The following is a 14,241-nucleotide window of genomic DNA, read 5'->3' as shown; positions in this document are numbered from 1 at the left end:
CCATGAGCCCTCAAGGTTGGATGATGCACACTGCCCCAGAGCCTTTCTTCCCAGAGGTGCACGGGGAGTTTACCAGGTTGTGGATGTCACTTTTTACTTCCAGAAACTGACCTATTAGCTCCTTCCTCACCACGCATGAGGGCTCCTTGCAGTAGGGCAAACCCCCCCACCCCCCCCCCCCCCCCCCCCCCCGTTGGTCCTAGTCGGGTTTGTCTGGAAATGCTTATGCAGCCTTTGGAGAAGCTGCCTCCGCCTTGCACGCTATGGCGTTACTGCAGGTTTTTCTGGCTATAGCATTAAGGGACCTGGAGTGGTCACGATCTGTAAGTTCTGAAAGCACTCAGAACAGCAACTGACCTCACGTTCTGTGTGCCAAAGGTCACCACGAGTTCTCTGGGTCATATGACGTACACACTTTGGGTCCAAAAGCTTCAGCTCTAGCTGTGTCTGGCCAACCCATTCCCGCGAGAGATCCGCAGCCTCTATCCTGGTGGCAACACAGCACTCACCAGGCCCAAGTCAAAATTAATTAACTGTTTAACACATTTATTGCACATTTTTGCAAAAATATTATGAAATAAGCAAATTAAATGAAAATGGTCCAATGCTAGGGCTGTAGAAATTTAGTCGATTGCACAGTCGATCGGACCAACCCAAAAAAGTTTCGAAAATGAAAACAGGGAATCGATTTTAACCAAATATGTACACTATTAATTTTAAAATAATTAAACAATTAAAAAATAAACATGTAACAAAATTCACAAACAAGCGGAAAAATAAAATAAAGAATTCCGAAAGTGCAGTATGACTTGCGAAAGCTAGATAGAAAATACCAGCAATTTTACGCGCCTATAAGACCCAGTGACGTCGAAAGCGACCTCTAATGCTGCGCTCACACCAAACGCAAATCGAGCATCTGGCGCAAATGATTTCAATGTTAAGTCAACACATCTAGTTACAGGAGATTCTGAGTTATGAAAAGGACCATTGCAAGTTGACAGCGACCGGCTTTTGTGATGGAAAATTGGCAGTAATACCCCCACCTTGCGCAGCTGTACCTGAGTGTCCCTGGGACATCAGTGCGGTCGGAGCGCGTCTTTTCAACAGCTGGACATATAGTGAATAAAAAACGCTCTGCTCTGGACCCCCAGAATGTTGATCGACTTATTTTCCTGTCCAATAAATTTGTAATGGCCCTAGGCTTTTTGTGCATTTCATTATGCCTGCCTAGTGCCGCCTAGCCTAAGTGTCGGTTACGTTCAATAAAAAAACACACATGGCCTGTTCTCGAGTCCATTTAAAGTTTAATTTTTTTGGACAGTAGTTTGAAATGGATTGAATCATTATTTAAAATAATCTTGGAGATTTTTGAATTGCATAAATCATAAATCCAGCCGGGTTGAAGCCTGCAGTGATGTTTTTCTTTTGTTTTGACAGCCGTCCCCTCTGCATATATATATTTTTTTGAGTATGTTGCACTCCTGTTGCTGTTTGTTATTTTGCACGAAACTTTATGCAAATAAATAAGAAATATTGCTGACTTGTGCGTTTCCAGTGCTCTCTTTACGTTTGTCCGTTATTTGACGTTGAAAAGGGAAACGTCTTTTTTTGTAGACATGAAAAATCGATTTTACAATCGATTCTATGAACACTTATGTCTTAAAAATCGAAAAATGATTTTTTCACAAAAGTGCCAGCCCTATCCATTACTAGATAATATATAACTGAAAACTGAACTAAATTAGAAATTGGAAACGAAAATTAGAACTGAATGACTATTTGATAGTGACACAGTACATATGTGTTGAATCTCTAAATCCTGTTTTTCTTTATGACCTTGTTTTTGCAACCCTGACAGTTTTAAAGCATCTCACAAGTCTTGATGAAACAATCTGTACTTGCATATACTGTAAATATTAAGCATAATTATTTAAAAACATGTATGTATAGTGAAATGAATCAAATCAAATAGAATACAAATGACTTTAGTGACTTCTAAAACTTTGTGGATTGTGTTGTACTTGTCTGCTGCAATAATGCAACATCTTAAAATCCTCTTAATTTGCAGGTCTTTCTCTTGAAATATTAATATGCAATTATTTGTGATTAAATCCGTTAATTGATTGACAGTCCTGCTACTGTATGTCTTGATTTCTCAAAGTCTGCACCTCCTGTTCATTTGCTGGGCATGATGGGAATTGTTTTCAGTTTTGCTCATCTGGCATGAGGTATTGAGTTTTTTTTTTAAACATCATATTTTGCATACGGAGGATAAAGGGATAGATCACCCAAAAATGAAAATTATGTCGTTCCAAACCCGTAAGACCTCCGTTCATCTTCAGAACACAGTTTAAGATATTTTAGATTTAGTCCGAGAGCTTTCTGTCCCTCCATTGAAAACGTATGTACGGTATACTGTCCATATACAGAAAGGTAATAAAAACATCATCAAAGTAGTCCATGTGACATCAGAGGGTCAGTTAGAATTTTTTGAAGCATCAAAAATAAATTTTGGTCCAAAAATATGTCTCTGATGTCCAGTGTTGGGAACGTTACTTTAAAAAAGTAATTAGTTATAGTTACTCACTACTTGTTCCAAAAAGTAACTGCGTTAGTAACTGAATTACTCTATAATAAAAGTAACTTGTTACCAGGGAAAGTAACTATTTGCGTTACTGTAAAAAAAAAAACAAGTTGCTACATGTCAGAGAATTTGTACTTTTTTTTTTTTTTGCAGTTTTCACAAGTCAGTTTAAATGAGTAGAACAGACAGGTACATAACTTTCAATATTTATTCCACGTCAACAGACAAGCAAGAGTTTTATCCTGCACTTCAAGTATTATCTTAGTAAGAAAAGTGTTTTTGGCCACTAGCTTTGTAGATGCGTGTCACACATTGCATGTACACATTACATGCACGTTCTTGCCTTTGACCACAATGAATTTGAAGTAGAGCTTATATCTTCACCTTGAAAATGCCAACTTTTCATCGGATTGCTCCTGACTCGCCATCTCTGCCTCGAATCTCTGTGTAGCTGTTGCGTGTGTGTGTGTGTGTGTTTGTGTGTGTTTGGCGCCGCTGTGTGACGGCATGTGTGTAAAAACACTGGCTCTGATTGGCTACCATGAAACACATGACTCTGCCTTAGCCAATCACAACCGCTTATCTCGTCATTAACCCACCTGCTCACTCGCTGTGTGAGCCAGGGGTGCGTTCGGATTGCATAGTTCATTAAATCAATGCATAGTAACGCACCGCATTTAACGTTCAGTAACGTTAACGGCGTTGTAACGACGGGAAAAGTAATTAGTTAGATTACCGCGTTACTGAAAAAATAACGTCGTTACCTAACGCCTTTCTTTTAAACGCCGTTATTCCAAACACTGCTGATGTCCCATTACTACTTTGATATTTTTATTACCTTTCTGGACATGGACAGTATACCATACATACGTTTTCAATGGAAGGACAGAAAGCTCTCAGACTAAATCTAAAATATCTTAAACTGTGTTCCCGAAGATGAACTGAGGTCTTACGGGTTTGGAACGACATGAGGGTGAGTCATTAATGACATAATTTTCATTTTTCTGTGAACTAACCCTTTATTATTATGACAGAAACTGTGTGAGTGCTGTGACTGTTAGCAGGTATGTGTATGTTAAATGGCCACTATCTAATGAATAACCTGCAGAGCGGTGCCATCTGGGTGGCATGTTACAGACATCTGTGTTTGCAGGGTCAGGCAAAAAGGACAGCAATTGGTTTGTTGTTCTTGTAAATCTGCATGTTTGTGCATATTTGCTTTGTGATCGTATTTTAAAACACAAAACAGCTTGTAATAAATATATAGATAAGATAAGGAAATAATAAATGGACAGTGAGTTAATATAATGGATGTAATTAAATCTTTGCATTAGTACAAGACTTGTTGTTCTAATCACACCAAGTGGAAACAAACCACCTTTGGTTTTTCAGCCTTGAGGTCACTTAATATAATGGAAAGTTTTATCCTGCCAAATTGAGCTTCGTGGCACAGAATTCACTCTCTGTCCTTTTCGGACTTCGTCCATTCACACATAAGTAACCAGCTCAGCTATAAAAAGATTTATTGCTCTGTACCCTGGGGTATTTCATCATTGGCGGGAGCATGCAATTATCTCCATCTGTAAACACTGTTCAGCTCGTCCCGAGTTTCTTCCACGTCCAAACAGTGAAGCTTGCAGTCTCCAGCAAGGCTACATGGTCACTTCATTTAAAAAGCACCTGACCTCTGAAACCCCTGAGCTCACCAGCCGGAGCTCACATCCCTCATGTGGCAGACTAAACCACTTTTGAATCTGTCTGTTTCTTTCACAATGCTCAAGGATGGAATTTGAAGTTGGTTCTAGTTCATTGAAAAAGGGTGCCCAATTTCCTGGTCCAGTGTTTTGGTATGAACATTGTTTCCTTTATGTGCTTCAGAGAGCTTTCAGCATCGAGGGCTGATTTTGTCTTAGGCGCACATGTATAATGAGCAAGTGAACTGCAGTATCCCAGGTCAAAGCTGAGCGAGGACTGTGTTCTGTGTTTTTTGTTTTCTCTTGATTTCTCAGATCTCACTATAAGATTAATTTACCACAATTATGTTTTTATTGTTATCTGGTGGATGCAGACTCTTTTGTAACACACAATCAGCTTAATTTTCTATAAAAAAAAAAATAAGAAAAGGAAACGGAGATAAAGACATGATCAAGCTGATGTGTTTTTGTAAAAATGCATGAATTACCACTCAAGTGCATAGTTGTTTCTCATCAAACCTTTTATGTTCATAAAGCTTTTCTTTTACCATTTTAATTTTACAAACACTATTTCAGAATCCTATACCAACCCCATCTGTCTTTCAAAAGGCACATGATTTAGAATTTAAAAAAAGCAAGAAAGAAATATTTCAGTGACTGTCCTCCCTAGATACATAGTACAAATAAGTAGGGCCCCCAAACCACCAGGGGGCTCCCTTGCTCTTAAAGATTATTTAATTTTAGTTTTGGGTACCAATTATTATGAATGTTCCTTTACTTGAAAGTGCTGTTGCCCTTTCTATACAGCATTCAAATCAATCAAATCATGTAACGTGACTGTCGTACTGTATATAGTCTCCTGCCAGGCCAGTCAAGTTTGATACTAAAAGAAGGAGATGAAAGCACACTGAGCTGCAGAAGAGATGCCCCAGGCAGCTTTATGTGCGCGTGATTCAAATCGATGCAAAACGCAGACAAATGGGCTGCTTTGGGCTTCAGGTAAGTTTTTTTTTTAATAGAAAAAGATCAGTCTGTCTTTAAGTTTTCACTTAAAAGCTGCCAGTTATGTCTTAAGTGAACATAAACATTTGGGAAAATGATATAAAATCTGCATATCTCGTGATAGCATCCTACCTGCTGCTGTCTATGTCATTAGCAGTGTTGGGGAGTAACTAGTTACATGTAATGTTATTTCATAATTTAATTACAAAATAAGTGTAACTCGGTAACACTTTATTTTAAGGTGCCCTTGTTACATTACACATACTTATACTAATATAATAACAAATTTTGCATAATTATATGCAAGTAACCCTTAACCAAACCATATTCCTAACCATTTAGCAAGTACATGTAGTTAATTCATATTACTCGATACTTAAATGTGTAATTACACTGTAACTTAAAATAAAGTTTAACAATTACAAAAGGGGTAACATCTAAATATTTTCAAACTCATACAGATTTGAATTCCTATTTGGGTTTATGTGTATGCTTTATTTGTTTAATAGGAACAGTAGCATATTACATTTCCAAAGTAATCTTCCCAACACTGGTCATTTAATGTTAATCAAACAACAAACATTTGATTACTTTATTCAGTTTATGTATAGTAGGCTATTATATATAAATTATTTTATTTATATCTTTTTTCTATTATATATGTCTTATTGCTTGTAATTTTAATATTTTTACCATTTTAATGACTCCACTGACAGTGAAACTGTTCTCAAAGAACAGATTATGTTGTCATGGGACATTTGGGTATTTTTAATGAACAGCCCTGACAAAGTTTCACCAAAAATGTGGTGTTTCCCAAAGCCATAGTTCAGTGATCATTCATAAACAGCATCGCAAAATTGTGTGGTTGGATATACAGCTCTTAACCTCTGGTAAAAAACAAAACAAAATACAGTGTCAACTTTATATGATCTGACATTTTACACCTAGATATACCACAGGATCACTTGCTTTCCCTTCTATTGGGAAATTCTGCATCATAACTACATTTTAAAACCTTTGGATAACTATCCACCCCTAAAACTATTATTTGGCTATCAGATTTCAGAGATAACACTTTTTAAGAGGAAGGTACTAATGCTAATGGGGCAGCTGTGGCCTAATGGTTAGAGAGCCGGACTAGTTAGCAGAAGGTCGCTGGTTTCGAGTCTCTGTGCTGGCAGGAGTTGTAGGTGGGAGGGAGTGACTGAACAGCGCTTTCTTCCACCCTCAATACCCATGACTGAAGTGCCCTTGAGCAAGGCACTGAACCCCCGGTTGCTCCCCGGGCGCTGGATCTAGCTGCCCACTGCTCCGGGTGTGTGTTCATGGTGTGTTCACTTCTCACTGCTGTGTGTGTGTGCACTTGGATGGGTTAAATGCAGAGTACCAATTCCAAGTATGGGTTACCATACTTGGCAAATGTCACGACTGTCACTTCACTTTCACTAAGCAAAGGACCACTCAGAAACTGCTTGGGTGGTGTTGGACAAACTAATCCTCTGATCTTGCTTATTTAACTTATCCAACAACTTTTATTTTAAGGTGGACAATTTTCATTCAGTTTGTTTGTACATATTTCATCTAATTTTGCTTTGGATCTATTTTCCGTATGATGAAATTCAAAAAAAAAAAATAATAATAATAATAAACAGCATACTGTTAACACCCCTGGTTGCTACTCCAACATAGTAAGTGACAGTATTTCACCGAAATGCTGCTGCCAACCAGCACAAAACTGAAAAGGAAGTTGGCACAGTGAGTAGCAAATATATATGTAATGGCAAATAAAATTATGTCAGAGATGACAGGTTAAAGCAAAACACTTTACCCACACACAACAAGTTTCCAGTCTGGCAGGTGCTGATCAATAGTCATTTTGTTGTTATTTCTTTGAATGTGTGTGTTTTTTTTTTTTTTACAGTAACGCTTACAAACTGTTTCTGCCTCGCTACACTTATTAAGTTGGGCAGAAAAGAGAAAAGACAAAAAAAGTTTATAGATAAATTTGACTGATTGTTTCATTGTCATGAATATTTTTGCCCAAGATAATCATGTAGGGAAAATCTGATATCATTACAGCCCTAATACATTGACAATAATAGTAAGCACTACCAGTCAATATATGAAGAGTACTGTTCAAAAATATGGCCATTACTGTTGTTGTTGATTTGCCAATACTTGCGCTCAGAGAACAAAAAAATGCTGAATAAATCTTCAAAACATTAACAAGTCTCCATATTTTATCATCTTGATAAAAAAAAAAAAAAAAAAAAAAAAAAAAAAAAAACAATTACAAAAAATGTCTGCCTATCCAGCAAAGCACCATGATGGGAAGTGTAAAATGTATTTTTATCTGCTTTATTGAAACACCCTTTCAGGAAGAAAACATTGAGTTAAGTCAAAGAATAACCATTTCAAATAAGTTCAACATGATGCAATCATATCTGAGTTCAATATATAAATAAATAACTTTTAACAGATGCATAAATCTTGTAAAACTGGGTTTGAGCAGTCACAACTTGTACCTACGGCTTGTGATGTGCATCACTAGACTGTAGACCCACTGGAAATCTCAGTGTGAATAACTCTGTGATCTTCCTTTCTAATGTGGCAGAGATAGAATGCAAAGGGAAAACAGTGATAATTATCAGCAAAACACTCCACTGAACTACCAGCCCACAGAGGAAATTGACTCCGTGTGTTGTCTTCTCCAATAAGCATACAGCCATAGAGTTAGTCACAGCAGTCCTGGATAAATTGCTTTTCAATTAAAATGCTCAATTAAATAGGCTTTAAAGAAAATAACTGTGAAAGTAGGACGATGCTCTGACTAATGTTGTAGGATGAATCTGTAGTGTGAAGACATATTGTCATTGGATTAATTCTGGATGGTAGAGAACCTAAGCCAATAAGATAAATTATACCCACATACACTTATACCTTCCAAACTTTTAAAGGACCAGCTCATCCAAAAATGACAAATTAGTCATTATTTAATTGCTCTCATGTTTCTGAAGTGATTTAAAACAATCCTGCTAAAGGATATTGGTGTTAGAAATTGACCATAAATACAGTATATACTTTGTGATGCGGTGTAATGAGTCCACTGAAGGCAAGCATAGTGAGAACCCATGTGCAGTTTCAGCAATAACTACAGTTAGGTCCACATATATTTGGACACATTTTTCATAATTTCGGCTCTGTATGCCACCAGAATATATTTAAAATCAAACAAGATGAAATTGAAGTGGTATAAGCTTTAATTCAATGGGTTGAACAAAAATATAACATAAAATGCTTAGGAATTACCCCTCAGTACCCCAGACAAATAAATATAGTCAAAAATAAATGTAAATTTTTGGTATTTTGTTGAGAATGCTTTCCAGGCAATTACTGCCTTAAGTCTGGAACTCATTCATGCCCATGCCATCACACACTGTTCCTCCATGTTTCACAGATGATGCTGTATGCTTTGGATCATGAGCTGTTCCAAGCGTTCTCCATACTTTTTTTTTTCTTCCCGTCATTATGGTACAGGTTGATCTTAATTTCAGCCATTTAAAAAATGCTTTTCCAGAAGTGGTATGGCTGGCTTATTTAGATGTTTTTGGCCAAGTCTAATCTGGCGTTGTTTGAGCCTTCAGGTGAGCCCTCTGTATTTGCACTTGTGAAGTGTTCGCTTGATTTTAAACTTTGACAGTGAGACTACCTCCTGGAGAGTGTTCTTAACTTCACTAGATAATGTGAAAGGTTTTTTCTTTACCACGGAGAGGATTATCCGTTCATCCACCACTGTCGTCTTCTGTGGACATCCAGGCATTTTTATGTTGCTGAGCTAACCAGACTGTTCTTTGGATTTTTTTACATTTATTTTGAAGCCTAACAATTGTCTGTTTCACTTGCATGGAGAGCTCCTTTGACCGCATGATGTGGGATCAGATCAACAGCTTACTAATGCAAATGGCACACTTACAATCAACTCCAGAACTTTTACCTGGTTAATCTATGTAGAAATAATGAAAGAATAGCCCACATCTGTTGTCCAATTATGGTTCCTTCAAATATATAGGGACCTACAGTAACTGTATATGCACATGGCTTGATGCTCAAAACTGATGAGTTGATTCTTGCCAATCAATCAAGTTTGGAAGCATGCCATTTTTGAACAAGGAGGACATCAAAACTATAAGTGACTTGTGTTTACGTACAAAAACCATTTTAATCAATGAATTGTCAGAAAATATTAAAGGGGTCCTATTATGCTTTTTCACTTTTTGAATGTGTAGTGAGCATGTTGGGGCATAAAAAAAGATCTGCAAAGTTACAAATCTCAAAGTATACTCCAAAGGGAGATATTTTGTTGAATCAATTTTCAAGAACTGTAGACTTTGTGAGACCCACCTTGTTCCATTCTGTGACCCACAAGTGGGTCGCGACCCACAGTTTGAAAACCACTGCTCTAGAACACCCCCAAAACAAAATCAAGACTTTGTTAAAGAACATAATAGGACCCCTTTAATGTCTTTTTGAAGAGATAGACTAGTTACAACATTTCTCTGTTGGTGTATCTTTACAGTATGGCAAAGTTTGTTCTGTTCCTTTTAAAAAATCTTTAACTGAAGTCAGAAAATAGATCCACACACAGTTATTCATTATTTGAGTCTTAGCATGATCTTCTACAACCAATTCCAATAATTGCTCTTTACATGCCCTTCAAGCTTTGTAATCAAGTAGAGATTTGTACTGACCCCTCACTCTTGATAAGTACCCATCTGTGTCTTGTGCATCTCCCTAAGTAGAAGGCAGATTTTCTGCTTCCATGCATGGGAGGACAGCAGTGATCACTGAAGCTGTGTAGCCAAGATTCTACCTACACATTGAATCAATAGAGACTGATAGGAAAAGAAGGCTATTGATTCTTTTGTCACATCCCCTCCCTATCTGCTTGTGGAATAAGCTAAATCAGAGAATTCTACTGATTGTAGGGTCTCCAATCCCTCATCTAGATATATCATTGATGAGATAACGCCTGGATGAAATGTTTTCAGACCTCCAGATTTATATTATGTGCACCATCCAGTCAGTCAATTTATCTTTGAGAAAATGAATTAGTGTAGAAAATGTTCGTGGCTCCCCCACTTGTATTTTGGAGATCGTTAAAGGTCAAAATTAATGCTGCAGAAACTTTTCACTTCATCCCATTGTACCGTTCCTAAGTGATGCACATATTTTCCAAATGTTCCTATTCATCAAAAGCATGTCCTGAGTTCCTGCTGTCTCAAAGTTCTCACACAATCTGTTGTTCAGAATGACAGGAAATAAAATTCATGGTCAAACTTCAGAGGGGGCATATTTTACCCCATGTGGTTTCTTCATCATATTGAGACAATGTGAGCAAAACAGTTTAGAAAGAAAGGAAGAATGATAGAGAATGATATAGAAAGAGATTAAGGAGGGGATAAATTATTATAAGTGGAATATACAAGAACCCCACAGTTCTCACAGTTGCAAGCCCAGCCAGCCATACAAATCTTTAGAGTGTAAATAAACAGTGATCAAGCATCATTTATTTAAATTACACTTGTATAAAGATATCTGCTTAAAAGGATGGATCACCCAAACATGAAAATTCTGTCATCATTTACTCACCCTGAAGTTTTTCCAAACCTGTATGAGTTTCTTTGAGTTTCAGACATTTGCTGGTGCCCACTGACTTTCATTGTATGGGGAATAAAATGGTATTCAATGGGAACCAGAAACTGACTGACTGATAGGTCTGTTGTTATTCTACGCATTTAACATTTGGGGGTTGGTGGATGGATAGATAGATAGATAGATAGATAGATAGATAGATAGATAGATAGATAGATAGATAGATAGATAGATTTTACAATGATCTTGCTGATATATATAATATTAAAAAGTTGCATCCCTCCCTTGAACACAAAGAGGAAATGTGAACAAAAAGAACTGGCTCTAGTGGGTAGATAAAGCATACCACACAAACACTGAACTAGATGCAATTAAATGATAGGGCACTGGTCTCCAAAGTCTTAAACTGCCACTCCTTCCCACATGGCAGGAGATGGATTCTTATCTGTGACTCTCAAAAGAGCAATTGACATCTGAAATGCAGATTCACACTGGACTATTATCATCACCTCACAATATCCTGCCACAGTTTATGCTTTGAGAACCACGCAGGAATGTCCTCTGGGGCTGAGGAAATATAGCATTTTGTCAGTGGCTAGGAAAACAAACTTGTAGAAATACATTTGGGTCGAATGACCTGGTGTTTGTCTTCACGGAATGTGATTCCGGCGCTAAATCTATTCTTTGCTCAAGACGCTGAGGCACAGCCAATGGGAAAGGTCAGAAATCACAGAAATAATACACATTTACTGGGCTACAGATTAATGTAAGTATAAGTATAGATTTTTTTTCTCCCAAGTTTGAGTTTGTTTGAATAAAAGTTGTACAGATATTTAACATTAGAGCACTTTCCCACCAATGGATCCTCTGCAGTGAATGGGTGCCATCAGAATGAGAGTTCAAACATCTGAAAAAACAATCCACAAGTAATTACACAGTTCCAGTCCATCAATTAACATGTACGTTTTATTGTATCACTTAAAAGTGATCTAATGCTAAATTCTCCAAATCTTTTCCAATCAAGAAACAAGTCATCTACATCCTGGATAGCCTGTAGGTGAGTAAGTTTTCATTTTTGGATAAACTATTTCTTTAATACATCACAATTGTTTCAACAGAAAGTACAATGAGAGAAACACATCCAAACCTTTTTACCAGCCTAATCAAAGAGTTATACATTAAAGGCTCAACAAACATCAACAAGCCCTGGAGAGTCCCACTTCTTTGCCAATTGTTTCTTTTTGTTTTACATAATGAGGGTGCATCTTCTGCTTTGGGAGCCATAGAGGGTCCTGCCTTTCGTCAGTTTAAGCTAATATTTTCTCAGTTAAACACAGAGAACAGAACAAAACAGCAGGAACCAACCAGAGCAGGAGCAGATGGCAGAGGCATGCATGGAGATGTGGATAATAACAGACACAGTGGATCACACTCCCTTTCAATCGGCCCAAAGGGGCCACATGTTTACCAAACAAAACAAATTTTCAAGACTAGAGTAATCTCTTGTTTTGGGTGCTACCATATGGAGCAAGCAGTGAGGCTATTAGGATTCAGTATTCCCTTTAACAAGAGAAACTACTACTCAAGTGGATAACCAGATTTGTCACATCTTTTTGTACTTCTTGTAGAATCCCAAAAGCGTTGCATAATTGTTCCTGCTCAGCAAGTGTGATTTCACATCAAGATTTAAGGACTAGTTTCCTGCATGTCCTGCATTGGATTTTATGATGCCTCTTTGTTCTATAGGATTTATTAAATATTATTCAATAATAAATAAATAAAAACTTTAAAAAGAAGAAACATACACACAAAAGATCAACAACATAATATTTTTTTGTTTATTTTTAGTACAGCAGAAGATTGGATAGGAGAGTCTTTGAATATTGTCTTGGACAAAGGGGGTTTTGAAATCTAAAAGGTCGAGAGCAACTCTTGAAGCATCCACAATGTACCCCTGCCTGCTTCAACCAAACTGTGAATATTTCCCGTTAGCTTGACTCTCAAACGATAAAATATAATCTCAGCAGTAGACATTGATCCAGATCAGGTGCAAAAAGGTGGGGTGTAATTAACAGCGCAGTTTAACGAGACTATCCCGTGGACCAGACACATAGACATGCTGCTAATATCTGAACAGTCACCAGTTCTCCTGCTATGTTACCACCTGACACAGGCAGATGATAAGCAATGTGGCTGCCTGTTTCACTGCCAACGAGACAAGACCTGTCTCTTCTGCCAGCTGTAAGCCTGTGTGAGGTGATATCTCACACACAGAGCTATGATGAATATGGAGACACTACAAGTTTTATTTCATTTAGAGAGCAGTGCTAATTTTTTTATATGAGAGTGATTTCACTTATTTTGGACTGTGCTGTATTAGAGTCTTTTCGAAAGACAAAGATGTGACGATATTAAATATATATATATATCCCAATAAAAAAAGTAACTGCAACTTTGTCATACCAAGATCTGTTCATGTAAATAAATGTTACATTCAGAGGATTCAAGCTACTTTAAGGCTGCCTTTGACCTGTATTCATGTGCGGACGCTACTGAGTTAAACAGTACCTGTTTAGATCATGTAGTATCAGATTATGTGACCGTGACTTTCCACGCTACAAGAAAACTGGAGAACAGAGACATTCATAACTACTGATTTGTAGTGGTGTTTGCTAAGGCAAGCATTTCTATTGCTCATACTTAGAGTTATGGATTTGTTCAAAACCTTTGACCCTAAATATTAATCTTCACTGTAACTCAGCCTGCTCTGTTTGTGCTCTACAGAGGTGTTTTATCAAGTGATACATTTTTGTCATCTAGTGGATGATAAAATTGTTTGGAAACAATTCCACAACAATGCATTATACTAAGGTGGTTAAGCAGTGAGTTACGTCGTTGTAAGAGAAACGTGGAAAAGACGTGAGAAAGATTTCCCACTCGGAAGTACAAGATGGGAAGTCGGGGAGTATAGGCAAATCAAATACATGTCAAATAAATGGATTATAAATACAAGTGTAATTGACATTGCACAAGTGTAGATAGCCTCACAACAGAGCCTGGGTAATTAACCTTATAACAAAGCATATCAAGGGAGAAGATGAAAGAGCCCTACAACAATTGTCCATTCAATAATACTCTGCCTAAAAAAATACTCTTTGTTTTGTATTTGTGTCCAGCGTGGTTTAATTTCATAAAGTAATTGAGACAGGGCAGTTCTGCTTCATATGAAGGTGGAAGCCATTGACTAAAGCCACCCCACTGTCTAAATTATCACTTCATACTGCAGTGTGCCGTCCACTGGTTGATCTA

Source organism: Carassius auratus, chromosome 30 (genome assembly GCF_003368295.1).
Source record: "Carassius auratus strain Wakin chromosome 30, ASM336829v1, whole genome shotgun sequence".
Lineage (NCBI taxonomy): Eukaryota > Metazoa > Chordata > Actinopteri > Cypriniformes > Cyprinidae > Carassius > Carassius auratus.
This window is presented reverse-complemented; position numbering follows the sequence as displayed.